Source organism: Macaca nemestrina, chromosome 5, assembly GCF_043159975.1.
Source record: "Macaca nemestrina isolate mMacNem1 chromosome 5, mMacNem.hap1, whole genome shotgun sequence".
NCBI lineage: Eukaryota > Metazoa > Chordata > Mammalia > Primates > Cercopithecidae > Macaca > Macaca nemestrina.
This window is the reverse complement of record NC_092129.1, coordinates 119,155,098-119,182,014: the sequence shown is the minus strand read 5'-3', so window position 1 is coordinate 119,182,014 and position 26,917 is coordinate 119,155,098. Positions and strand designations below refer to the sequence as shown.

General features: G+C 33.7%; 1 long non-coding RNA gene across 1 annotated transcript in view; it reads left to right on the top strand.

Annotated features, from left to right (window-relative positions):
* LOC139363170 (uncharacterized) overlaps window positions 1–26,917 on the top strand; it is a 51,154-nt gene that overhangs the window by 6,284 nt on the left and 17,953 nt on the right. Inside the window, exons 2-3 of the long non-coding RNA XR_011623112.1 lie at window positions 24,282–24,331; window positions 26,026–26,179. This is a non-coding gene — a long non-coding RNA (uncharacterized lncRNA). The remainder of the gene's footprint in view (window positions 1–24,281; window positions 24,332–26,025; window positions 26,180–26,917) is intronic.

Here is a 26,917-nt window from a genome sequence, read left to right as displayed (position 1 = left end):
ACTTCCATTCACAACCACTGCCTAAGCCACTGAGAAATTCACAGATTATAATATAGTATAGTATAATATAATATAATATAATAATATAATATAATATAAGAAATCATTCAAAGACTATACTACTGCACCAACCCAGAATCAAAACCAGAACACTACCCAATCAACACTATAAATACATCTATAGGAAAAAGCTAACGATGAGCCAATCTGTAAAAATGGAAGAAGTGACTGTGACACCAGATGCATAGACATCAACATAAGGATACATGAAACATAAAAAAAACAAGAAAATGACATCTTTAGAGAAACCCAATAATTCTCCAGTAACAGATTTTAAATAAAATGAATTCTTTAAAATAATTAAAAAAGAATTCAAAATAATATTAAGTTGGTTTAGTAAGATATGAGAAAAAACATTCAAACAATACAAAGGAGTCAGGGAAACAATTTATGATCTCAGATTGATATCATTAATGGAATAGAAAATCTGGAACTGAAACATTGAATGAAATAAAAATATAATGGAGAGCTTCAAAAATATATCAAAACAGAAAAAAAGGAATTTCTGAACTTTAAAACAGATGTTTTTAAATAACATAGACAGAAAAAAAAGGAAGGAATAGAAAAAAGATGGTGTTCCTGATATATGGGGAATGATAAAGTGAACAGATATTTAAATTATGGAAATTCCAGAAGAATAAAAATATAGCAAGGACATAGAAACCCTCTCTTACAAAATAATAGCTAAAAAAAAAAAAAAATAGCTAAGTCTTGAAAGAGATATAGACATCCAGATACAGAAAGCTCAAAGATTCCCAAATGTATTCAACCCCAAAACTTATTTTTCAAGGAAGTTATAGTCAAACTGTAAAAAGTCAAAAACAAAGAAATAATTCTAAAAACAGTAAGTGAAAAGCATCAAGTCACATATAAAGGAATCTCCATCTGGCTAAAAGCAGATTTCTCAGCAGAAACTTTACAAGTCATGAGAGAATGGAAAGATATATTCAAAGTGCTGAGAGACAAAAATTATCTGGCAAGAATACTACACCCAGAAAGCTATTCTTCAAAAATTACGGAAAAATGAAATCTTTCCTGAAAGCTGAGGGAATTCATCACCAGTTGACTGGCCTGACAAAGCTGGAAGTAAGAGAATGACATTTACCATTGTGAAAATACAAGAAAGTAAAGCTCACTGGAAATACAAACACAAAATGGACAAGAAGAAGAGTCAAATGATATCACTACAGAGAATGATCAATCCACAGTGAGAAACAATACGAAAGAAAGGAAGAAACACAAGATACATAAAACAATCCACAGTGATAAACAATAGGAGAGGAAGAAACAAAAGATATATAAAACAAATGACAGGTGAAGACAGACTAAGTTCTTATCTATCAATAATAGCTTTGAATGTAAATGGATGAAATTCACCATTTAAAAGAAGCAGGCTAGCTGAATGGTTAAAAAATTACATGCTACCTAAAAGAAACTCACTTTACCTGTAAAGAAACATATAGATTGAAAATGAAGGGATAGAAAAATTATTACTCAAAAATGAAAAACAAAAGTGAACATGAGGAACTATACATATCAGGTAAAACAAACTTTAAGTCAAAAACTGTAAAAAGAGACAAATTAAGCCATTGTATAATAGTAAAAGGATCAATCCAGCAAGCATATAACAATTCTATATATACAGGAACCCAACACTGGAGGACTCAGATATATAAAGCAGATATTATTATATCTAAAAAGAGAGGGAGAGGTAGACGGATACAATAATAGTTGGGGAATTCAACAACTGACTCTCAGCATTGGTTACATTGTTTACAGAGAAAATCAACAAATACTAGTATTAAACTACACTACAGATCAATAGACCAAACAGATATTTAAAGAATACTTTTCTATAGCTGCAGAATGTACATACATCAGCATGTGGAACATTCATCAGAATAAACTATACACTAATTCACAAAACAAGTCTTAGCACAGGTTTTCAAATCAAAACAAAATAAAGTATCTTCTCAGGCCACAATGGAATAAAATTAGAGCTCAGTAACAAGAGGAATTTTGTAAATGGTACAAATACACAGAAATTAGACTACAGATCCTGAACAACAATTGGGACAATAAAGAAATTTAAAAATATTTCTTGAAGCAAATGAAAATGGAAACACAATTTATCTAAACGTATGGGATATAGTAAAAGCAGTGCTAACAGAAAGTTTATGGCAATAAATGCCTACATCAAAAAAGGAGAAAAATTTCAAACAACCTAATGATACACTTGAAAATACTGGAAAAGCAAGAACAAATCAAACTGAAAATCAGCAGAAGAAAAAAAAAAAAAGATTAAAGCAGAACTGAACAAATAGATACTAAAAAAATACAAAGGATTAGCAGAACAAAAAAGGAGGTATTTTTAAAATTGATAAACTGCTAGCTAGACAACCAAGAACAAAAAAAGAAGACCCAAATACACAAAATCAGAAACAAAAAAGAATACATTTAAAAATGATACCACAGCATTACAAAGGATCATTAGAGACGATTATGAACCATTATATGCTAACAAATTGGAAAAGCTAGAGCAAATAAATTCCTGAACACATATTATCTACTAAGATTGAACTTTGAAGACACAGAAAACCTGAACAGACACATAATAAATAAATGAGTTTGACTCAGTAATAAAAAGTTTTCCAACAAAGAAAAGGCCAGGAACAATGACTGAATTGCTAAATTCTACCAAGCTCTTAACATAGAACTAACTTTAATACTTCTCAAACTATTACAAAAAATTGAAGAGGAGGAATTTTTCCCCTAATTAACTCAATGAGGCCACTGTTACCCTAATACTAAAGCCAGAGAAGGACACATCAAAAAACAAAAATGGTTTTATTATTAGGGCCAATATTCCTAATGATACAGATGCAAAAATCCCCACAAAATACTAGCATAATGAACCCATCCAACAATACCATTCAAAAGAGAATACATTTATATCAAATGTGATTTATCCCAGGGAGGAAAGGATGTATCAACATAAGCAAATTGATAAATGTGATATATCACATCAACAGGATAATAGACAAAAATCATATGACCGTCTCAATAGATATAGAAGGAGCATTTGATAAAATTCAGGGTCTTCTCATGATAGAATCTTAAATAAATTAGACATAGAAAAAGCTTACTTCAAAATAATAAAGTTCGTCTATGACAAACCCATAGCTAACATCATACTGAACAGGGAAGAGCTGAAAGCCTTTCCTGTAAGAACTGGAACACCTAAAGTAAGCCCATTTTTACCATTCTTATTCAGCAGAATACTGGTAGTCCTAGCCAGAGGAATCAGGCAAGAAAAAGAAACAAAAGGCATCCAGATTTGAAACAAGGAAGTCAAATTGTCAATTTTTGCAGACGATAACATTTTTTAAATAGAAAAACGTGAAGATTTCATCAAATAACTTAGATTGATAATGAAATTCAGTAAGGTTGCAGGATACAACATCAACATATAAAAATATGTAGCCTTTCTATACACCAATAATAAACTAGCTAAAAAGAAATCCAAAAGCAAATTCCACTTATAATAGCTATGAAAAAAATAACTAGAAAGAAATAACCCAGGTAGTCAAAGGCTTTTACAAGGAAAACTACAAAACCCTGATGAAAAAAATTGAGAAGAAAGCACCCAAATGTATACAATCAATGCTCATGGATCACAAGAATGAATATTGTTAAAATGACCATACTATCTACCGCAATCTACAGAATCAATGCAATCCCTATAAAAATATCAATGACATTCTTCACAGAAATAGAAAAGAAATTCTAAAATTTCATGAAACTGCAAAAGATCTCAAATGGCTTTTATGCTTGGTGGAAAGAACACTCTCTTCAATACATGATGCTGAAAAAACTGGATATCCATATGCTGAAGAATGACATCAAATCCTAATCCCTCGCCATACACAACACTCAATTCGAAATGGATTAGACTCTAACAGAGGACCCCAAACTTTACACTATCAGAACGAAACAGGAAAAATATTTCAGGACATTGGTATAGGCATAGACTGCGTGGTTCAGACTTTAGAAGCACATGAGATAAAAATAAAAGTAGAAAAATAAGACTATTTTAAACTAAATACCTTTTGGCTAGCAAAAGAAACAACAGAATGAAGAGTCAGCCTGTAGAATGGGAAAAAAAATACTTGCAAAATATTCATCTGACAAAGGACTAATACCCAGGTTATTCAATGGGCTCAAACAACTCAACAACAACAATCCAAATAATCCCATTAAAAAGTAAGCAAATGATCGAAATAGCTTTTTTTTTTTTTTTTTTTTTTTTTCTGATGGAGTTTTGCTCCATCGCCAGGCTGGAGTGCAGTGGTGCGATCTCGGCTCACTGCAACCTCCGCCTCCCAGGCCCAAGTGATTTTCCTGCCTCAGCCTCCTGAGTAGCTGGGACTACCGGCGTGCGCCACCACACCCGGCTAACTTTTTTTTTGTATTTTAGGACGAACGGGATTTCACCACGTTGGCCAGGATGTTCTCAATCTCCTGATCTCGTGATCCGCCTGCCTTGGCCTCCCAAAGTACTGGATTTGAATAGACATTTCTAAAAGGAAGAAATAAAAATCACCAAAAGGTATATGAAAAAATGTTCAACATCACTGATCACCAAAATAATGTAAATCAAAAACACAGTGAGTTATCATCTCATCCCAGTTAAAATGGCTATTATTAAAACGTCAGAAAACAACAAATGCTCGTGAGGATGTAGAGAAAAGGAAACTTACACATTACCGAAATGTTAATTAGTACTGCCGCTATGGTGAACAGCATGGAAATTTCTCACACAACTAAAAGTAGTACTACTATGTGATTCAGCAAGCCCACTGCTGGGTACTCATCCAAAGGAAAGGAAATGGGTATATGAAATGAATATTTTTACCTACATGTTCATTGCAGCACTATTTACAATAGCCGAAATGTGAAATCAGTCTAAGTGTCTGTCAAAAAATAAATGAATAAAGAATTGTCATATATATATATGCAATGGGATACTATTTAGTCACACATAAAGGATACACTCCTGTCATTTGCAGCAATATACATGGAATTAGAGGTCATTTTATTAAGTGACATAAGCCAGACATACATAGCTGAATATTTCATGTTCTCACTCATATGTAGAAGCTAAAAAACAATTGATCTCATGGAGGTAGAGAGTAGAATAATAGTTACCAGAGGCTAGGTTGGGTGCAAAGGGTGAAGTGAACTTGGTTAATAAGTAAAAACACAGTTACATGGAAGGAATAATTTCTGTTGCTTGATAGTAGAGTAGGGTGATTATAGTTAACAACAACTTATTTTATATGTCAGAATGTTCAAAAGAGAAGGTTGCAAATGTTCCCAACAAAAAGAAATAATAAATATTCAAGATGATGTATCCTAAATACTCTGATTTGATAACACATTGTATGGATGTATCAATATACCACATGTACCCCATTGATGTACAGCAAGTATTGCATGTGGATAGAAACGTTTAGAAAATAGGCTGCAGATACTCAATCTATGATGTATTTGATTAACTTTCAAATGTTTTATCTCATTTCTCTTTGCCAAGCTTGGGAAACTTTCCCAAGTCTTTCCCTCCAGTTAGATATTCTTTCTTAATCTCTACCCAGTCTATTGTCTTATGCAAACTATTCATTTTACCAAAAAAGTCTGTATTTTTGTTCTTGAATTTTTTCTTTACATTTCATATATTTATTTCATGATCTCTTAAATATATTTTTCCCTTTGTCCTTTGGGAGATTTTAAGTCTGTTGCTGTATATCCTATAGTTCCTCTAATGGGGTTTTCTTTTTTGAGTCTTTTAGCTCAATGGTCCCCAATCTTTTTGACACTGGGACCAGTTTTGTGGAAGACATTTTTTCTATGGACCAAGGGGAAGGGGAGGAAATGGTCTTGTGATGATTGAAGCACATTACATTTATTCTGCACTTTATTTCCTTTATTATTACATTGTAATAATGTTACATTGAAATAATTATATGACACTCCATAATGTAGAATCACGGGGAGCTTTGAGATTGTTTTCTTCCAACTAGACAGCCCCATCTGGGGGTGATGGGAGACAGTGACTCCCAAAGTGTCTTGCTTATGACCAGTCTACTCCATAATCTTGTTTTGCTTGCTGCCGCTGGAAAACTCTGCTTCGCAAAGATATGATGTTGGAAATGGAAGAAGAAAATGTTGGAAATGAAAGCACTTTTCAATGCTTTTGAGGCAATCTCAGAATATTTCATTTTGACTGTAATTCCTAACAATGGAGATTTGAAGTTTTATCAAATGTACTTTTAAGGCCACCATCATTCACAGTCTCAAGCAGTTGATCCTCTTCTAGCACAAAAAAGTCGATTTACCTGGCTTATTCACAAATGGGTCACGATCTATTTCCTCCCAGTTCAGGAGTCTTTTGTGGTTAAGAAGTAATGCTCAAACTCTTTTAAATCTGAGAGAGATTATCATGCACCAGTTGGAAAAAAAGAAGGTCCAGGCTCAGTCTCTTTAAAAATCTCTGCTGATGTTTGAAACTTATCAAAAATCCCAATGTTCATTTGTCTCCCCCATAATTTTAGTTTGACTTTGCCACTTTATCTGCTGACTTGAACACAGTTGTCATTCTCCTCTGAAGCGACAGATTGAGTTTGTTGAGCAGGTGGAATATGTAACACAGGTAAGCAAGTTTTGCGACCCATTTTGTGTCAATGTGTCATTGAAATGTGTTGCCAGTGGTGACTGCTTTTGTGAAATAAAAGAAATCTGGAGTGGCTCTCTGAACTAAAAAACTCTGACCAGTAACCTACCTTTAGAAAGTCATCTCATCTCTGAGTATGAGAAAACATGTGTACTCTGTGTCCATCTCCTCGCAGAGCTACACAAATACACATAAGTTAAGAGCATGTACTTTAATATGACTGATAATTTTAATCACATTCTGCAAACGGTTGTTAAGTTCGTGTGACATATTTTGGCTAGCCAGCATGTCTCTAGGTATAACACAGTGTGTGGAATCACATCCAGAAGTGCCCTTTTTGACTAGAGAAACCAGAAAGCTGTCAAGTCATGGCAGCCGTTCCTTCCATAAATATACCAACACAGAATTACCAGTTCAGTTTTCCTGATATGTAATAATTCGAAGACTTGAGTAGTTCTACAGCTGTCGGGTTTGTTGACCACAAAAGTGCGCATAACATATCCTCATGTACATCCTCCTGAGAAATATATTGCACAGAAACAAGCGTTGTTGCCTTGTGAACGTCTATAGATATGTCAACCTGATTTGCATACCACAGTTACTCATTAATCCTTTCCAACAATTGTACCTCAGTATCCTCCACCATTTCATCAATTCACCAGGTTATCGTGCTAGCCAAAAGAGGAAACCATACCACCTTTTGAACTGCACACTCTCCTAAAATTTCAGGACAAATGTCCTTAGCAGCAGGCAGGATCAACTCTGCACCAATAGTAAAGAACTTCTTAGCGTTAGCAATGCAGTTAGCCACTAGAGAATGATGCTGTCAGTGAAGACACGTTTGATGAAGTGGTGGTCTTCAATAACTGTTTCTGTTCTTTGTATTCACATATTTTTTTTTTTGTTTCTTCTGAAAAACTTCAAAGGCTTGTCTTTTAATGCAAGGTGCTCGGTCTCCATGTGGTGAAGCGGTTTTGAACATTTCATGACTTCCTTGGATAGCCAGTCGCCACGTATTATACAAAACAGGCTAGGAGAATGTGAATCAACAGTTATGGTGAACCCGTAATTTAAGTAAGACTCTTGGTATTTTCTTTTAAATGCGTCTTTCTTTTTCTTGGCAGCCTTAGACTTTTCTGCTGTCTCATCATTGGTCTTTCCCCCTTTTCAAATAAGCTCTTCAGTAATGACTGTTTTTCACTTATTTTGGCTAGGATTAGCTTGTGGGCTTACCAAAACTGTGACTGAGACAAGTGTGTAGTGTGTGAAAGCAGTGCCCATGGAAGCGGTGAAGAAAATAATGAGCAGGTCATGTGTGGACTAAAAAACTGTCAACTTCTGACTTAAAGTCTGCCAACTGGATACAGCTGCATCATTGAAGTATATCAGCTCACTTGCCGCTCTAAATCCTGCCACTAGATGCAGTTTGTCACCTGTCACTCGCTGATAGGGTTTTGATATGAGTCTGCCAGCAGTTGATTTATTATGGTCTCGGTGCATCCAGGCCTGTCTGCAAATGTTTATCTGTATTTGCAGCTGCTCCCCAGAGCTAGATTTACTGTCTCAGCTCCATCTGAGATCATCAGGCATTAGATTCTCATAATAAATGCACAACCTAGATAGCTCAGAGGTGCAGTTCACAATAGGATTCGTGCTTCCGCGAGAGTCTAATGCCATTACCGTTGACCTGACAGGAGGTGGAGCTCAGGCAGCAAAGCCAGTAATGGTAAGCGACTATAAATACAGATGAAGCTTTCCTACTCACCTGCCACTCACCTCCTGCTGTGCATCCAGGTTCCTAAAATGCCAAGGACCAGTACAGGTCCACGGCCCTGGGGTTTAGGACCCCTATTTTAGCTGATTCTCAGAGTTCTGGAATATATTATGAGCTTCCCAATATTTATTAGGAGCACCATCCATGGATGTTTTTCCCAGAATATCTTTGGAATTGATTTAATGTATTTGCCATGATTCCTTAGAGGGTACAACTAAAAAATACATCTTATTTTGGTAGCTTAATGAAGAACATTACAGACTGTTTTAAAAAAACATATTTAAACTCCATTCCAGGAGAAACCTTTGTGCTGACTACAACCAAGGGCTGGCTGGATGTTACTGGTTCACAGACCAAAGCCAACAGTGTATTAACCTGACCATACTAGATGTGTTAAAGGTGCACAGATGTGGTCTCTACGCAGGCAATCTTGTCCACGGGAAAGGAAGGGAAAATGGATTTTGAGTAAACAGTTAGAAACTATCAATATTTGTAAATAAACATTTAAGATTCACAACCTTGAATTTGTTTATATTGTGTGGGTTTGTTTTGAAAATGATTTTTAGCACCTTTACATACACTGCTCCTCAGATATTAAACTTTCTTCTGCAATTTTGGCAAGTCATTAATTAATCAGCAGTTGAAATGACTAATAATGTTGCTTAATATTATGATTTGGAGAAGCAACATTGTAAGAAGAGTAGATTTTTAGATGATGAATTTTTTTTTATATTTATATAATTACAACCATAGAAGCAACAGAGACCTACCAAACCTACAGCATATGTGACACTACATTAGAAACACTGACAACTTTGAAGGTTAGATGATATATAATTTTTAAAACTCTATAGGTAGTTCTTTAAAAATATGGTTTTTTCCTCCAATAGACAGCTAAGATCTTAAAATGTCTTATTTCAAAATTTCATGTGTAATAACTACTCATATTCACTGGCTTTTTAATGATTTTGAACTTCTATTTTAAAATATTTTAAATGTAATATGTGCATCTGGTAACTGTCATTAATAATACTGCATTGTACATTTGAAATCTGCTAAGAGCAGATAAGTGCTCTTACTATACACACACAAAAAAATGGTTACTCCTTGGGGTAATGGAGATGTTAATTAATTTGATTCTGGCAATTATTTCACAATGCACATATACATAAAAACATCACATTGTACACCTTAAATAAATGTAATTTTATGTGTTTATACCTTGACTTCACTAGAAGAAAAGAAAAAAAAAAAACATCCATAATGCAGTGTATTGAATCTGATATAATTTGTAAGTTGTTGGTTAAGAAGCAAATACCTAACGTAGCCATTTAGAACAGTAATGTAGAACTAACTTCATAAATAAACTCTGAAATGGAATCATGCCATTTACTATCTGTGTGATTTTTGAACAAGTTACTTAACGTCTATGTGCCTCAGTCTTCGCTCCTGAAAAATAAACAAGCACATGGTACTTAAGTCATATGATTTTTCGCTAATCATTTTTATTGTTCTAGAATTAGAATACAGTGAGTAGTCTTGTTAATAGTTCTATGCTCTCTTAAACACTAGATTATAGAATTAAAGCTTTATTTACCTTTTTTAACCTAAAATGGAATGAAATTATGCTTTCCATTAAACTTACCAATTATATTACTAATTTAATTCCAAATACATGTGCCACTTTGTGATTTTGATATATTTTTCTTCAATGTATGTATTTATTCTCTGAAGGCAATGGTTCTAAGTAAGATATATGAAAACCATATAATTATTGACATATTTTGTATGGGTAAATTAATGGTGACATATTTTGCAAACTGGCCTAGAGCATATATTTTTCATTAAATGATGTATCTTGGGAATCTTTCTATGTTAGTGAATAAAGAGATGCCTTACTCTTTTTTTCTTCATCTTTTTATTTTGAGAAATTCAGAAAACACAGAGAAGTTGAAAAATAGAACAAAGATAAAAAGTATAATTTCACCTATTTTCAACAATTGTTAATACAATACAAAATTTTCAACAATTGTTAATACAATATAATAATATAACAACACAATAATATACAATAATATAACAATATAATACTATAACAATTGTTAATACTTGTTGTATTCATTTCCTCACTTTATATGAGTATATATGTATATGTGTGTTTGCTAAACAATTTGAAAACAGTTGTAGACATCATAACACTGTACTATAGAGCAACTACTTAAACAGGTTTATTTTTAGTTATCAAGAACAACCTCCTTTTATCTAATCTTATATCATTTTCATTGCAATGGCACAGAAATATTTTATTGTATAAATATCACATTCAAATTTATTTTTTATCATAGTTAAATATGCTTCATTATTTTAAATTTAGTTTTATTAATTTTTATGGGTACATAGTAAGTGTAGACATTTATGGGGTACATGAGATGTTTTATTATTTGTTATCTTTTGCAATCCATAATTTTCTAAAGGATTCTCCATTGCACTTGGTGTCATGGCTCTTATATTGTTATAATATTGAATAAACTCACTGTCTTTTTTTCTTTTCTTGAGGAACTTGTAATTTTGGTTTTTAATAAAATTGTCATCTTCATTTTCAGACTAAATATTCATATATTTCATCTATATTCATGGTAGAAAATTAAAAACCATAAAATTACAATTTTCATGAATACATTAACAGCCAGAATTTGGCTTTTAAACACTGTTTTCTATTACATGGCCCAGTCTGGTACAGGGAAAGTACAAAATGAACATGAAGCACCTTATTCTTTCAGAAAACAAAGAAATGCTCATAGACAAATTGTAACAATTCAAAGAGACACAAGAACTGACTCTTCTTAATTTTGGCACAATTTTGAAATCAAAAGGAATAATGACTGCAATGAATTTTCACAAACTGGATTTTAAAAATAACTCATGGTTGTATACCGACACAGTTATGGGATGGGGTAGGGCAAGTTCTTCTTCATACCTGAATGCCAAGATACAAGTGTAGAATAAATAATAAAAATATAAATAGTCAATTTGCATTTGCTAATGTAATATTTGGCTTAATAAATAATCATCAACCTGCAATTCTGTGTTTTCTAATGTACCCCAAGGAAGTGAAATCTGAAAAGCACACTTCCCAGTCCTTGTTGTCAGCAGGACTTCTTTTGATATACTCCAATGAAAGTCACTCATGTGATATCTGGAAGATATAGGGATAAGGAGTAGCCATTATTCTCTGGTAGTGATTTCAAGCCATTTTTGCACACCACTTAATTATTACTTTAGTACTCTGGGTACCTGAGAACCTTAGAGGTGGCCTCTATTAGTAGTCATTTTCTCTGAAAGCAGTTCCTATATTATTTGCTTCCCAACCTTCAGACTTTTGTGTAGCCCCGTATTTCCCTGAGTTAAACCTATTCTTCCTTTAAATAGCTTAAATACTGCTATTCTTTGGAGGCTTGTGATCCTTCAAAATTCACATTAAAACTTAGTCTCCAATGCATTAGTATTATGAAGTAGGGCCTTCTCAGATGTTATTAAGTCATGAGAGTTCTGCTTTTAAGATTCATGCCCTGATAAAAGAGGCTTCAGAGAGCTGTCACTCTGTCCATCTTTTCTACAGTGCGAGGACACTTCATTTATTTGGGTTTTTTGTTGTTGTTGTCGTTGTTGTTGTTTTTTCCCCTTTTCCACCATGTCAGATGCAGCAAGAAGTCTCCGTCTTGGAGATAGAGCGTGCTTATCAGATATCAAACCTGCTGGTGCCTTAATTTTGTACTTTCCAGTCTCCATAACTGTAAGAATTAAATTTTTGATTTTTAAAAAATTTTTCAGTCTAAGCTATTTTGTTACAGTAGCATGAATGGACTAAGAAAAGTACTGTTTTTTTTTTTTTTTTTTTTTTCTAACTTACTGGTACAGAATTAGGTACTGGAATTAATTCTAAGATGGTTAGATTCGAAGAGTATAATTATGCTAAAATAAAATAATGCTAAAATAATTTGGCACACTGGACATCCATTGTATGCAACGGAACAATAGTTATTTAAAACATCTCTTGTAATTACCTGGAATAAATTGCCTATAAAGGCAATACTGAGGGATTAGTTACCAAAACCTTTTGATGGGAATGATGGTTATAAATGGGACGTTGGGGTGGGGACAAGAAAAGCAAAATTAGGAGATGTGTGACAAGGAATTCTGGAGAAGATAATGAACATAACATGTAAGGACAACTACTTTATTCATATAAATGCTCATTAAAGTGCATTTACTGCATATGCAGCTTATAAGAATTGGATAAAGAGGCTAACCCATTCTCAGAATGTCAGTCAGTCTTCTCTCTGCCACACTAATGCTTGGCCAATGGGTTTGTGGACTAACTAGCAATACAATTACGAGATTAATGTTTTGTATGAGCTCAAAAAACACTGATTTATTTTTACTGAGTTTGACCAGGCTACATTCAGTGCTGTATTCCCAACCTATGGGTGTAAGAGGCCAATATTGTGCCTCTGCTCTTGCACCTTGCATGAAAAACTGGGCATTCACCTGTTAGTAGTTTGATTACATTAGAATCGTCTTATCACACAGTGAGCACTTACTTAGAATATGAATATGTATTCCCTTTCTACAATGTTCCAACTTAACAGTAAGGTTGAGATTGATTTGTGGAATTCAGGGAATTCCCTGAATTGTCCATCAGTACTTCTATCTCCTCAGGTAAATGTTAGTGAAGGATCACAGCAACACAATGTAGAAAGGATCATTTATGGCTTAGATTATTCAGAAATAAAATTTTATTATCACATAAGCTCAAGAACCATATCCAACTGAGCTGTTCACTGAAAGCAAAGATAGAGAATAGGTAGTGAAAGAACATTTTATTTAACAACTGTAGGTTGTTGTCTAGTTGAAAAAAAATAAAGAGCTATAGTGGTTTTGAATATATATATTTTTTAATTTTTGTTATGTATATATTTGTATGTATTAACCATTCTTTCTTACCATTTTTCTACAATCTTGCATCAACGGTGGTCATACCTCGAATTTAGTCTGTAAACGACATAGTATCAAAGGAAAATTGTGAATTAATCATAAAAAATGAATATTACTCAGACATCAGTAAAGGCAGGACTTTAGGTCTTCTATTTTGGGGAACCTGAGAAAGTCTTTATTTAAAAGAAGAATAGATGCATGTTAGGCGGAAACAAGATGATGTTATTTTTGTCACTGCTTAAAAGATAAATATGAACGGAAAGGAACATATGAACAGTGAGTATTCAAAGGTATGGCCTGTGATGGATATTTTCTTACTTCTAAATTTTGTCCTGTTCCTCAGAAGCTAAAGCCTCAAAGTTAGATGTCATAGAATCCACTTGAAATCAAACTTGTGGCTGGATCCCATCAATTGGAAGCATATGTGTGCAGGTCTGGAGTTTTACTTTTAGATTTTACATATTCTACTGAATGGCACTGCCTAGATTCTCTTCTAGGGCGTTTATGGTTTTAGGTCTTACATTCAATCTTTAATCCATCTTTAGTTAGTTTTGATACAAGGTGTAAGGAAGGGGTCCAGTTTCAGTTTTCTGCATATGGCTAGCCAGTTTTCCCAACACCATTTATTAAATAGGGAATCTTTTCCCCATTACTTGTTTTGGTCAGGTTTGTCAAAGATCAGATGGTTGTAGATGTGTGGCATTATTTCTGAGGCCTCTGTTCTGTTCCATTGGTTTATAGAATCACCCTTCTTGGTATTGTAAGTGCTAAGATTACTGAGACAATTTCTGTGATCCCTGTGCTTCTAATCTTTCCACACTTATGAAAGTCCCCAAATTCTTTGTAAGATGTATTCTATCAAAATACCTGGAGAAGTATCCCTTTCACTGAAAAAAATATGCACTAAGTAGAAGATGCTGTCTATTTCATTTGAGTATGAAATGTAAATGATCTGGGATAACACTTGGGTTTTGTTGGCTTCCTTTCCTATAAAATGTATATTCATTTAGCATTGTATATGTTTAATTGAAGAAAAGCTTGATTGAGGCTATCAGGAATTTTGATCATAGCAATTACAAAAATATGTCACAAAAGTAAGATTTTCATTATTTAAATTAGAAAATTAAAGCCCACTGAAATTGAGGAGCTTGTCCAAGGTGGAATGTTGATTGGCATTACTGGACATTTTTCCTGTTTTCTAATCCAGGTCCCCTTCCAAGTTACTACTTACTTAACAGTGAAATAAACAAAAATGTGTTAATCTTTTTTTTTTTTTTTTTTTTTTTTTTTTTTTTTTGAGGCAGAGTCTCACTCTGTCGCCCAGGCTGGAGTGCAGTGGCGCAATCTCGTCTAGTGCAAGCTCCGCCTCCCGGGCTCACGCCATTCTCCTGCCTCAACCTCTTCAGTAGCTAGGACCACAGGTGCCCACCACCATACCTGGCTAATTTTTTGTATTTTTAGTAAAGACGGGGTTTCACCATGTTAGCCGGATGGTCTCGATCTCCTGACCTCATGATCCACCCGCCTCGGCCTCCCAAAGTGCTGGGATTACAAGCATGAGCCACCGCGCCCGGCCGTGTTAATCTTTAATAAGAAAATACTGTGCCAGTAATTTTTGCCACTTGAACGTTGAGTAGAAAGAAACAATGGGAAGTGTGACTTTTAAATGAGGTGGAGAAAAAGGACATTTATCAACATATTATATAGGAAACACAGAGAATGCAAGAGATAATGTTCTGGTAATCATTTTTTTTTATACTTTAAGTTCTAGAGTACATGTGCACAATGTGCGGGTTTGTTACATATGTATACATGTGCCATGTTGGTGTGCTGCACCCATTAACTGGTCATTTACATTAGGTATATCTCCTAATGCTATCCCTCCCCCCTCCTCCCACTCCAGGACAGACCCAGGTGTAGATGTTCCCCTTCCTGTGTCCAAGTGTTCTCACTGTTCAATTCCCAGCTATGAGTGAGAACATGCTGTGTAATACTATGCAGCCATAAAAAAGGATGAGTTCATGTCCTTTGTAGGGACACGGATGAAGCTGGAAACCATCATTCTCAGCAAACTATCACAAGGACAGATTAAAGATTGTCATTCTTTAATTCCTATCCCTAACTTTGGTTACAGAACCTCAAATGAATTACACATTTAGAAATTGTAACTGGCATGGAAAGTAAGGTCTTGAACAAGAAAGTGAGAATAGAAGTATAATGCTTAAAGCATTGTGCTGTTGCTGGATGTTTCTTAAACAATAAAACTCAGAAGGAAGTAACAGAGCTCAATGAGCCTTTCTGCAATAGATGTTCAATCCTTCTCCCTATGGCTCAAGAATGACCATAATTTGTGGTGCCCAAGTCTAAATAAAATGTGAGCTCATTGTCCAAATATTATTAAAGATTTTAAGTGGTACAGCAGAGGGTTAAAACCAAGTATGTGGTCCTTCTAGGCACAGAGACCTATAGCAAAGGAGCAGTAGTAAAGTCACTTCATTACATAATTGCATTCATTTAATTTACACACTAATTTTATCTATATACTTGCTTTTGCTAACATAAATGCATTGGTAAAATGTTTATTTCATATTGACATAGACTTGGACCCAAGAGAATCTATATTAAACACAAACTTTAATTTTACTTTCTTACACATTGACCCAAGTGGATAATTTCTTTTTTTTCATAAAGATATATTTCACTTTATTCCTTTTGCATACAATAAGTGAACATTTTGTAGTTAATATAGACTTTGCCCTGTTAAATATTACACATAAGGCTAAATTATTTTTGAATTACTTAATATTCAATTTTTTTTTCAAAAATACTGTGAATTCTGTGGGAAATATTTTAAAATATATGAAATAAAATTAATGCATATATTTTATGAATTGTCAATTGGAATTCAAATGACTAATAGTATCAGGAATAGTGTATCTAAATGAAACATTTGGGAAGGCAGCAGTTGTTTGCAGAACATGAATGGTTTCATGAAGTCATAGACAAATAGTTGGCTTATTACCATAACTATTAGTGATGTTATTCCTATGTCATTATTTTATTACTTTCATTAATACCTAAATATTTTATTTAAAGAACAGAACCATTATTTGGACATTTTCACTGTCCCTGAATATCTTTGTTTGGGTATCTTAAAAATAGCTTGTGGCTGGGCGTGGTGGCTCATGCCTGTTATCCCAGCATTTTGGAAGCTCTAGGTGGGCCGATCACCTGAGGTCAGGAGTTCGAGAACAGCCCTGGCCAACATGGTGAAACCCCGTCTGTACTAAGAATTACAAAAATTAACCAAACTTGGTGGTGAGTGCCTGTAGTCCCAGCTACTGGGTAGGCTGAGGCAGGAGGATCCCTTGAACCTGGGAGGCAGAGGTGGCAGTGAGTCGACATCACAACACTGTACTCCAAACTGGGCGACAGAGTTAGACTCCGTTAAAAAAAAAAAAAAAAAAAAAAAAAAAAGCTTGAGGACAATCTTTATTGTTATTGCTTTATTTCTGTATTGTAGAGAAAGAAGGAAAATAACATAAGTAAGTGTATTACCAAGCCTTTAATTTTGTCAGAAAACAGAGATAGCTGTCACAGAAGAAGCTTCTGCCGAGGTCATATGAAAACACTATGTCTCAAATTATTCTCTTACCAGAGAGGCAAAAGAAGAATTTATCCACCTTTGCTTCTCACATAGCTCATTGGTCAGAGTACACCTCTATGACAGTGGGGAAACCCTGAAGGAGGAAAATGAGAGACTGCAGTGTGAATCATAAAGTGAGGTGCAGTCAAATTGTGTTACCAGGGAAAAGAAAGATGGGATAATTTCCTGTTGTGGGCCCAGCTGATTATACAGCACAGCTACTACACACAATCTCTGAAGGAAGTAACAGAGCTCAATGAGCCTTTCTATCAATAGAGATTAAATTCTCCTCCCTAGGGCCCAAGAATGATCATAATTTGTGGTGTCCAGGGCAAAATGAAATGTGGAGTCATCATCCAAAAACTATTAAGACTTTTAAGTGGTATAGCAGAGTGATAAACCAAGCATGTGGTCCTTCTAGGCACAGAGACCTGTGCAACTGCATAGGTTATGCACCCACAAAGCCACCTCTGTCATAGCCTACATGAATCTTATTGGTATTAAGAGACTTTCATGGAGGGGAACCTGTAGGATGGAACAGAAAACTATTGTTCAGTGAATCTAGGGAGGATCTGTGATGGCATCTGTTGCCCTAAAAGACTGTATTTTGAAAGACATACTTTTAAAGTAGGTCGAAATTGCTGATTTTGCATACTTCTCTCATCACTTTATTAACTATTATTTTGAATAGTATTCAGAAAGTCCTAGAGCAATGAGACAACATAAATAAATAAAGAGCTATTGAATTGGAAATGAAGAAGTAAATTATTCTTGTTTGTAGATGATATGATCTTATACTGGGACAAACCAAACACTATTGGAACTGATAAACAAATTCAGTAAAATTGCAATATACAAAACAAACACACAAAAATCAATAGCATTTCCGTATGCCAATGAGAAACAATTTGAACAAGAAATCAAAAAAGAAATCCCAGCTACAGTAGCTTCTAATAAAATAAAACACGTAGGGATAAACTTAACCAAAGAAGGGAAAGATCTCTATTATGAAAAACTATAAATCACTGATACAAGAAATTAAAAGGAACACAAAAATTGAAAAGATATTCCATGTTCATAGATTGGAAGCATTAATATTGTTAAAATGTCCATACTACTCTAAGCAATCTACAGATTTAATGCAATCCTTATCAAAATACCAATGATGTTCTTCAAATAATTAGAAAAAAAATGTTAAAATTTATATTGAATGCCAAAATACCCAGGATAACCAAAGCCACCCCAAGCAAAAGAAACAAAACTGAAGGAATCACATTATTTGACTACAAATTATACTAGAGTGCTATAGTAACCAAAAGAGCATAGTACTGGCATAAAACAGACACGTGGATCAATGGAAAAGAATAGAGAACACAGAAATAAATTTATACATTTACAGTGAACTCATTTTCAACAAAGGTATCAAGAATACACATTGAGGAAAGCACAATCAGTTCAATAAATGGTGCTGGGAAACTGTATATTCACATGCCGAAGAATGAAACTAGTCCCCTATTCTTTACCATATAGTAAAATCAAACCAATATGGACTAAAAACTTAAATCTAAGATCTCAAACTATGAAACTGCTTTAAATTTTTTTTTTTAAGGCTTCGGTTTGAGCAAAGATTTCTTAATATTCCACAAGCACAGGCAACTAAAGCCAAAATAGACAAACGGGATCACATAAAGTTAAAAAGTTTGGCACAGCAAAAGAAACAATTAACAAAGTGAGGAGACATCCCACAGAATGGGAGAAAATATTTGCAAACTATCCATCTGACAATGGATTAATAACCAGAATATATAAGGAGCTCAAACAACTCAACAGAAAAAAATCTGATAATTCAATTAAAAATGGGCAAATAATTTTCTCTTGCCTGATTTCCTTGGCCAGAACTTCCAATTCCACGTTGAATAGGAGTGGTGAGAGAAGGCATCCCTGGCTTGTGCCATTTTCAAGAGGAATGCTTCCAGCTTTTGATCACTTGGTATGATGTTGGCTGTGGGTTTGTCATATTATTTTGAGGTATGCTCCTTCAATACCTAGTTTATTGAAAGTATTTAACATGAAGAAATGTTGAATTTTGTTGAAAGCCTTTTCTGCATCTATTGAGATAACCATGTGGCTTCTGTCTTTAGTTCTGTTTATGTGATGAATCACATTTAGTGATTTACATATGTTGAACCAACCTTGCATCCTGGGGATGAAGGCTACTTGATCACAGTGGATAAGTTTTTTTTTTTTTTTTTTTTTTTTTTGGTGGATAAGTTTTTGATGTTCTAAAACTTGGATTCAGTTTGCCAGTATTTTGTTGAGGATTTGGGTGATCATGTCATTTGCAGGAACATGGATGGATCTGGAGACCATTATTCTTAGCAAACTAACCCAGGAACAGAAAACCAAATATGACAGGCGCTCACTAATAAATGGGAGCTAAATGATGAGAACACATGGATATAGAGCTGAGTAACACAGGAGCCTATCAGAAGGTGGAGGATGTGAGGAGGAAGAGGATCAGGAAAAAATTACTAATTGATACTAGACTTATTACCTGGGTAATGACATAATCTGTATAAGAAACTCCCATAACACATGTTTACCTATGTAACAAATCTGCACATCCTGCACATGTACCCCTGACCTTAAAATATAAATTTTAAAAATGGGCAAATATCTAAACAGATATTTCTCAAAAGAAGACATACAAATGAGAAACAGATATATGCAGTGGCAGCTCATGGTTCACTGCAGTCTCGACCTCCTGGTCTTAGGTGATCCTCCCATTTCAGCCTCCTTAATAACTGGGACTAGAGGAGCACACCACCACACATGGATAATTCTTGTATTTTTTTGTGAAAACAGGGTTTTGCTACATTACCTGGGCTGGTCTCTTGAATTCAAGTAATCCACCTGCCTCAGCCTCCCAAAGTGTTGGGATTATAGGCGTGAGCCAGCACACCTGGCCTAGGCTTGCATGCTTTATACAAAAGTAAAATATTTTACTTGAAAAAGTACGTGACAACCAACGTGTAATTTATTTTAATAAAAGAAAAAATACTTCAATATTTTATTACTTTTATTATTGTCTTCTTCCCACTTTGAACAGTGAAGTATAATTAAACTTTTAATGTTTCTTTACTATTATAAACATCTTCGATAATGACATCTCCTTGAATTAATTGACATCATGTTTTTCTTTTTGAATCACCACCTCGATTATAAAAATTGCAGTTTATTATGGTTTATTAAATATTTCTTTAACTCTTAAATACTGTGTCTCCCAGATATTTTGTATGAAAATATTAAAATTAAATTAGGTAAGTTTTGGCTGATTTAAGGCTGTTTTTCATCAGAGAATTAAATAACATATCAAAAAACTGCTTGATTATTTGAATACATCATTCACACACATATAAAGTGTTTACAGATTTATGATCTGAAAGCATAGACATATTCTGAATTGCTATCTTAACTTCCAATATGTTTTTCTCACCCAATTTCTTCTTAGTATTTTTGCCTTAGTGATAGTATATTTTATTAACCAGACTCGTTGACAGATCTTTAATTTCTTTGGAGTCCTTTCTGGCTTGAAAGAGTAGCTTCTAATTTTTTTCTTTTTTGTTTTAAATCAAAGACTACTACTGAGTTTGTTAAAATGTTATTTAAAAGATTTACCATTTTTTTTTCAATTGTGAAAATAATGCTCAGCAAAATTACACCCTATTTGATTTTATAAGACATGGAAGGAAAAAATGAAATTAGAATAAGCATTCTTTTGTTTTGTTTTGTTTAAGTAAGGAAAACAAAAATAGAAAGACAATGTGAACATCAATGGGGAAATATAAGTATGAACACACGAGGAACCATCTGAGAAAATGATCACAGGATATAATACAACACATCAAAAAATACACAAATAGGTGACCTACTTTTCACTACTGACATATCCATCAACATAAAAACATGGTATTAATAATAATAATAATAACTGAGAACTTCTGCTTTTAACTGTCTCAAATAATCATGTCTATATTCTTAATTCATTATAATAGACACACATTTATTTTCATAGGATTCAGGACTATGTTATAAAGTATAAACTTTAAAATTCAAATTTGAGCTGTATATTATTGGCAAATCAGTCTACATTATTTTTTATAACTGAATTTTGAGTACACATAGTTATTATTTCTAAAATATAATGATTCTGATGTTGAGAAAACTCAAATTTCTGCTTCTTTTGTTGCCTGTAGGTTAAGTTATCTGTCTCACTTTCCATGGAAAGTAGATGCAGGGAAAAGACATACACTCTCATTGTGAATAGAGTTATGTGTTAACATTTTACTCAAAAGCTTTATGTCATACATTTAATATTTACAATAAAAAGATTTATTGAACACGTAGTATATTCCACAGTGTGATGAGTGTTGAAACAAAGGTGAATACAATATGATTTCTATCCTAAAGGAGTTAAAAAATGAGAAACAGCCTGCCTTATATTTATTTAAAATGCATAAAAGTATTTTAACAGCTATAGAGGCTGGACCAGAAGACATAACCTAAATTAAAAAGAATTATTTAGCAAGAATTATTTATTTTAGGATAAGTAATAATTTGTTAAAAAAAAAAAAGATTCAACTTTGGTTTCCCCTGTCCTATATTACTTGTGAGTAAATAATATATCGTATTAATAGTAATATTCAAAATTATAATAGATCCTCACTATAGCTCCACATATATTTTCTTCAGACTCACTCAAAATTTTACCTAGTTAAGTAAGAACGTTCTCAAAGGTTGCCTCATGTGCACACATAAAAAGCATTTACTCTTACAGACATGAATAACATGGTCTTTATCTTTTGCTCTAATTTTTCATTTCAGGATGCTGTCTGGTATGTCCTCAACCCTTTTGCTGCAGCTTTTGTTGATTTTATAAACACTGATGGCTATACAAATGTGGTGCCTCTTCATCCACATAATGCTGATGAAAACCTATGGAAGTACCAGATTGTCCCTGCACTGTTTGGCACACCCTATATGTCAAAGCTCTGCTGGGCTTCCTCGAAAGTAGACCAAGCATTCTATTCCAACATATGGCAACAAACCAGAACAATCAAAAGAGTGCAATAATTGCCACTTCCCATTCTGCCTATGACTCTGTCTCCATGAGGCTCAGTTGTGATTCTTATGTCCGGGCTTAAGATGTGACGAATGCAAATAACCTCCTCCCTTTCTCTTTACTTCTTCCAACATACAGACATTTAAACTCTTATAATTAGTTTACTGAAATAGATGCCTCATATTCATCCTGTTCCCTAAGTTCATCAGATATACATTTTGATGTCTGCCTTTAATCAGTTAACCTTGATTCATACTGCAAAATTAGGTTAATTAAAAAATGATTAGGAAGTTTATATTGTGCGTTAAGTTGGTACTGATTTTCTCAATATTGTTATCCAATATTGAGATAATATTAATAGAAAGCTACCATTAGTGAATGGTATTAATAGAAAACTATCATTAGCGAATGTTTTATTTTGCTTAAATTTAAAATTCAAGCTTAGAGTTCAAGCCCTTCAAAGTTCAATGTAGCTGAACAATCTTCAGATAATTATAACAAAAAAAGTGGCTCTGAATAATTATTAATATTCTGACTTACATTAGTAAGTCCAAGAATTATACTTTGTTTAAAAGATACCAGTTAAATAATGCAAATCTGTAAGGAAGAATAATATGTAGCAAAGTGGTAAGTCTGATAACTATACCATTACAGCTGGCTCTTAAATGTCTATGTTTTACTAGATAAAAGAAATGTGAATAACAAAATCAAATCAATATTCTGTTAATTGAAGTGTTATGGGCTTTTTTCTTTCCCCAAATGGGATATTGTTGCATTTTGTAATGTCAAACCCATCTGTATTTCTTCAACTTATCTAACACAATATACCATGACACTTTTATGAAAGAGGTTGAGGGATTTAAGGTGAATGAGCATAATTAAGAGAATTGATAATTGAATAAACTGGGTAATCAGGTTGCCAAAAAAGGTTGTCAATGTGAAAAAATGATCTCTAATGGAAAATCCAAGTCCTTGCCTAAGGCTTGGCTTAAACAATTTTTGTACAAACCTTTATGAGGATAATCATGATGTACAAAAGGATTTATGGATGATATGAAGTTTTAAAATGTAAGAGGTATAGAAGTGGAGAATCAATATAAAAGAAAATCTTGACTGGCAGAGGCAACAGTCCAAACTGACTACACAAAATGTGACAGAGATCAACATACAATATGTATGATTTCCAATACAGCATTGACATGTTTCTAAAACAGTTGGTATAACCAAAACTTTAGGGATTAAGTGTAATCTAAATCGATGGCATAAATTATTGATCAAATAATCTAATGATGGTTTAGGTACATCTAATTTGAATTACTATGGTGGTCTCTTCTTTACAGATGTGTTAGATAAACCACATCTAGAGCATTGTGTTCAATTCTGGATCTCACACAATGAGAGGACATATATTGCAACAGATCATGTGTTTATGTATGATTTTAAGGAGAGCAAAGACAAGAAAGGAAATAAAAAAGCTAACTTTTGTTAATTAATCATTATAACATTTTCTTATAAAAATTTACATTTTACAAATGCCCTACAGGATAGGTAATATTATATCTCAATTATAGCTAAAAATCTGAGAAAAAGGAAGTTTAGGTAACTTATGGTAACAGATTTGATAAGAGCTAAAGCCAGGTTTGAACCTATATATGCCTAATTATCAAAAATTATGTTGAACATTATTATGTTGCCCTTTTACTATGTGAAATTAAAAGATGTTAAATGATCATCACATTCATTTAAATTTAACCAAAATAATGGAAAGCCTTTCAGGTGCTAATCACTGAGAATATTCTGTAATTTGAAGAGCTTGTGATCTTACCCTGGGTCCTGACCTCGAAATATGTAAATTCTAAAACTAGGGAATGATAACTTAATTCTACTCAATTACCCTTTGAGTATGTTGTTTCATTTGCTTATTTTTTGTTTTCCTTTGTTTTTGGCTCTCCAGAAACCATAGTGCCAGAATTCAAAGCATTGCTTACCTGTGAAGCAAAATAGGTATGGATTTCTGAAACTCTTTGCTCTGAACCTAGAATTGGGATTAGCTCAAGAGAGGAGGCATGTATGTGGGGAAGATGTGTTAAGTTTCCCAGCTTATGCTTTACACTCTGTCAATTTAAGAAGGCTCAAGAAACCAAGAGAGTAATGTTTTGTGTTCTCACAGTTTTTAATACCTTAAACCTGCACCAGCAGATACATGTGGAGCAATGTTTGTCAGATTTGAGCTAGTCCATCCATCAGGTCACTTGTTCTTATGGTAAGGGGAGGGAAAACTAAGAGATGGACTAAAGTATCACATACATAGTGTATTTAGGCACAGTTAAAAATCTCTATTTTTATGAATCTCTTTTGATTAGTAACATAAATGTGAGTGTTTTTCACAACTAAATGCACTGAACTAATATAAAGTTTGAAAGCTAAAACTTAGATGGAAGCTATGTTTCTGCTCCTTTTTTCTGCTGAAAAGCTAGATTGCAGAGATGTGGACATTTCTGTTGTAACATTCCTAAATCCAAGTTTCTATGTCTTAGTTTTGAGGGAATAACTGATAATATCTTGCCTCCAGCTTACTGACCCCTGAACCATGGCTAGAGCAACGTGTTCTGAAACTAATGATTTCAGTATAAGATTTCTAATCTACCACTCTCCTTCTTTCTGAGAGCACAGGAAGAGAGCCCCTGGCAGGTTACTTCTGTGGTATTCTGAAAATCATTCCCAGAGACTTAATTAATCAAACTTCTTCATCATTTCTGACATATTTTAAACAGCAAATTCTATTTAACCATTTTCTGTCTAAGATACTAGGGTTATTTCTGTTTTCTTTAATGAATGCTAAATTATACACAGTATTGATAGGTGCATCTTTCTTAATGTCACAAATGAAAATAAATGTATATGTATTTTCAGCAGTCAAGATGGTTGTGAGAAGGAAAAGACATTCTTCCTCCAATGACTACATTATAAATGGCATTAAAACTATACAATGATACAGAGATGAAAAGTCTATTAATCCTTCCTGCAGAATCAGAGAAAGTTTTACAATAAACTTGATATTTGAATGTCATATTAAAAAAGAAAGAAAGGATTTTATCAGTATGACATTGTGGGGGTGACATTTTTGCTAAAAGGAATAGCAAGAATAAATGCATGACAGGTTGAAATTTCATGATGTATTTAGGGAATCATGAATCTGCTTGTGTGATTGAATAAATGGGCAAAAGCTTGGACACTGTGGGATATAAGACTTGAAAGGACAACTGGGGCCAGAATGTCAAGTATTTTAGTATATTCTAACACCAGAGGAATGGTTAAAAGTGCAAGATAATTTTCCTTGGAAAATATACTGCAACTTGTGTATCAATAGCTGCCTTCAAATAGTCAAACTTCTATAATATTAAAAAATAGTTATTTTCTGTGTGTCTGTGAAGAGAAATTTAGAAACTAGTAGATAAAAATTGTAGCTACTAGGTGTGGTAGGTTGGAGCACTGATCTCAATTTTTTTTTTTTTTACTTTCTCTTTGCATTGTAGTTATGCATTCATACTCCTAGCCATGTGTACATGCATCTTTTCCACTTGAAATACGTAGTACATTTTCATGCCACATTGATGCTAGGCTGGTGTATAATATGTGTTTTGAAGGAATAAGGTGGCAGATCTGAGGAAAGACTCTAACATAAATGGTTTTGCTAGCTTTCTGGAACTTCTCTCAACTGCGTTGAGAACTCCTTGAGTAGTTGCTGCTCCGAAGAGGCTGAGAAAACATACCAAGCAAACCTGATCTCAGCCCAAAGTATGAAGACAAACTCATCGGAATTCAGCAAAGTCACAGCTCACCTACTTATCAGTAAGCAAAAATAATAATAAGTATTTTTTGTTGTTACTGAGATTTTGAGAGTGCATATTTTGTAACAAAACACTGACTTATTCTCCAAGAAAGCCTTTAATCAATTCATCCTCTCTTAAAAAAAAGAAACACTTTGGAGGCATTCTTTCCAAGAATAATCAAATAGAGTCTGAACATATATTACTCTCCACTTCCATAGCCCTAACCATTATTATCCTCTGCTTGGAAGACTCTAAAAGCAATTTAAAACATTCTGTCATCAAAACTATGCATTACATGGTTGTGAGAATAACCTTTTATAAAGTTGTTGGATCATTTTGCCCCATGTTTAAAATACTGTAATGCTTTCATATGCACTAAAAAGAAATACATACTCCCTATAAGACCTTTAATGGTCCCTTCCCATTTCATCTTTACTCTGTGCTCCACTATCCTTCCCTTCTATACTTGAATATTGAACTTTTTCTCTACTGTGAACATGCCAATCTCAACCTCATGCCGGGTCATTGAAATTACCCTGTGCCAGATATTCTTTCTGTCTGATTCTTCTTGTTACTAGTTGTTTTCATCCTTTAGACATTAGTTTAAATATTTCCTCCACTGCCATTCCTGTTCATGCTGCCATTCCCTATTTCTTAAAAGTATTTATCAAAACCAGCAATTCGTTTATTTTCTCAATTATTTTTTCCCATATAAATGTACATTTGTTGACAGCAAGAACCATATTTGTGTTCTTTG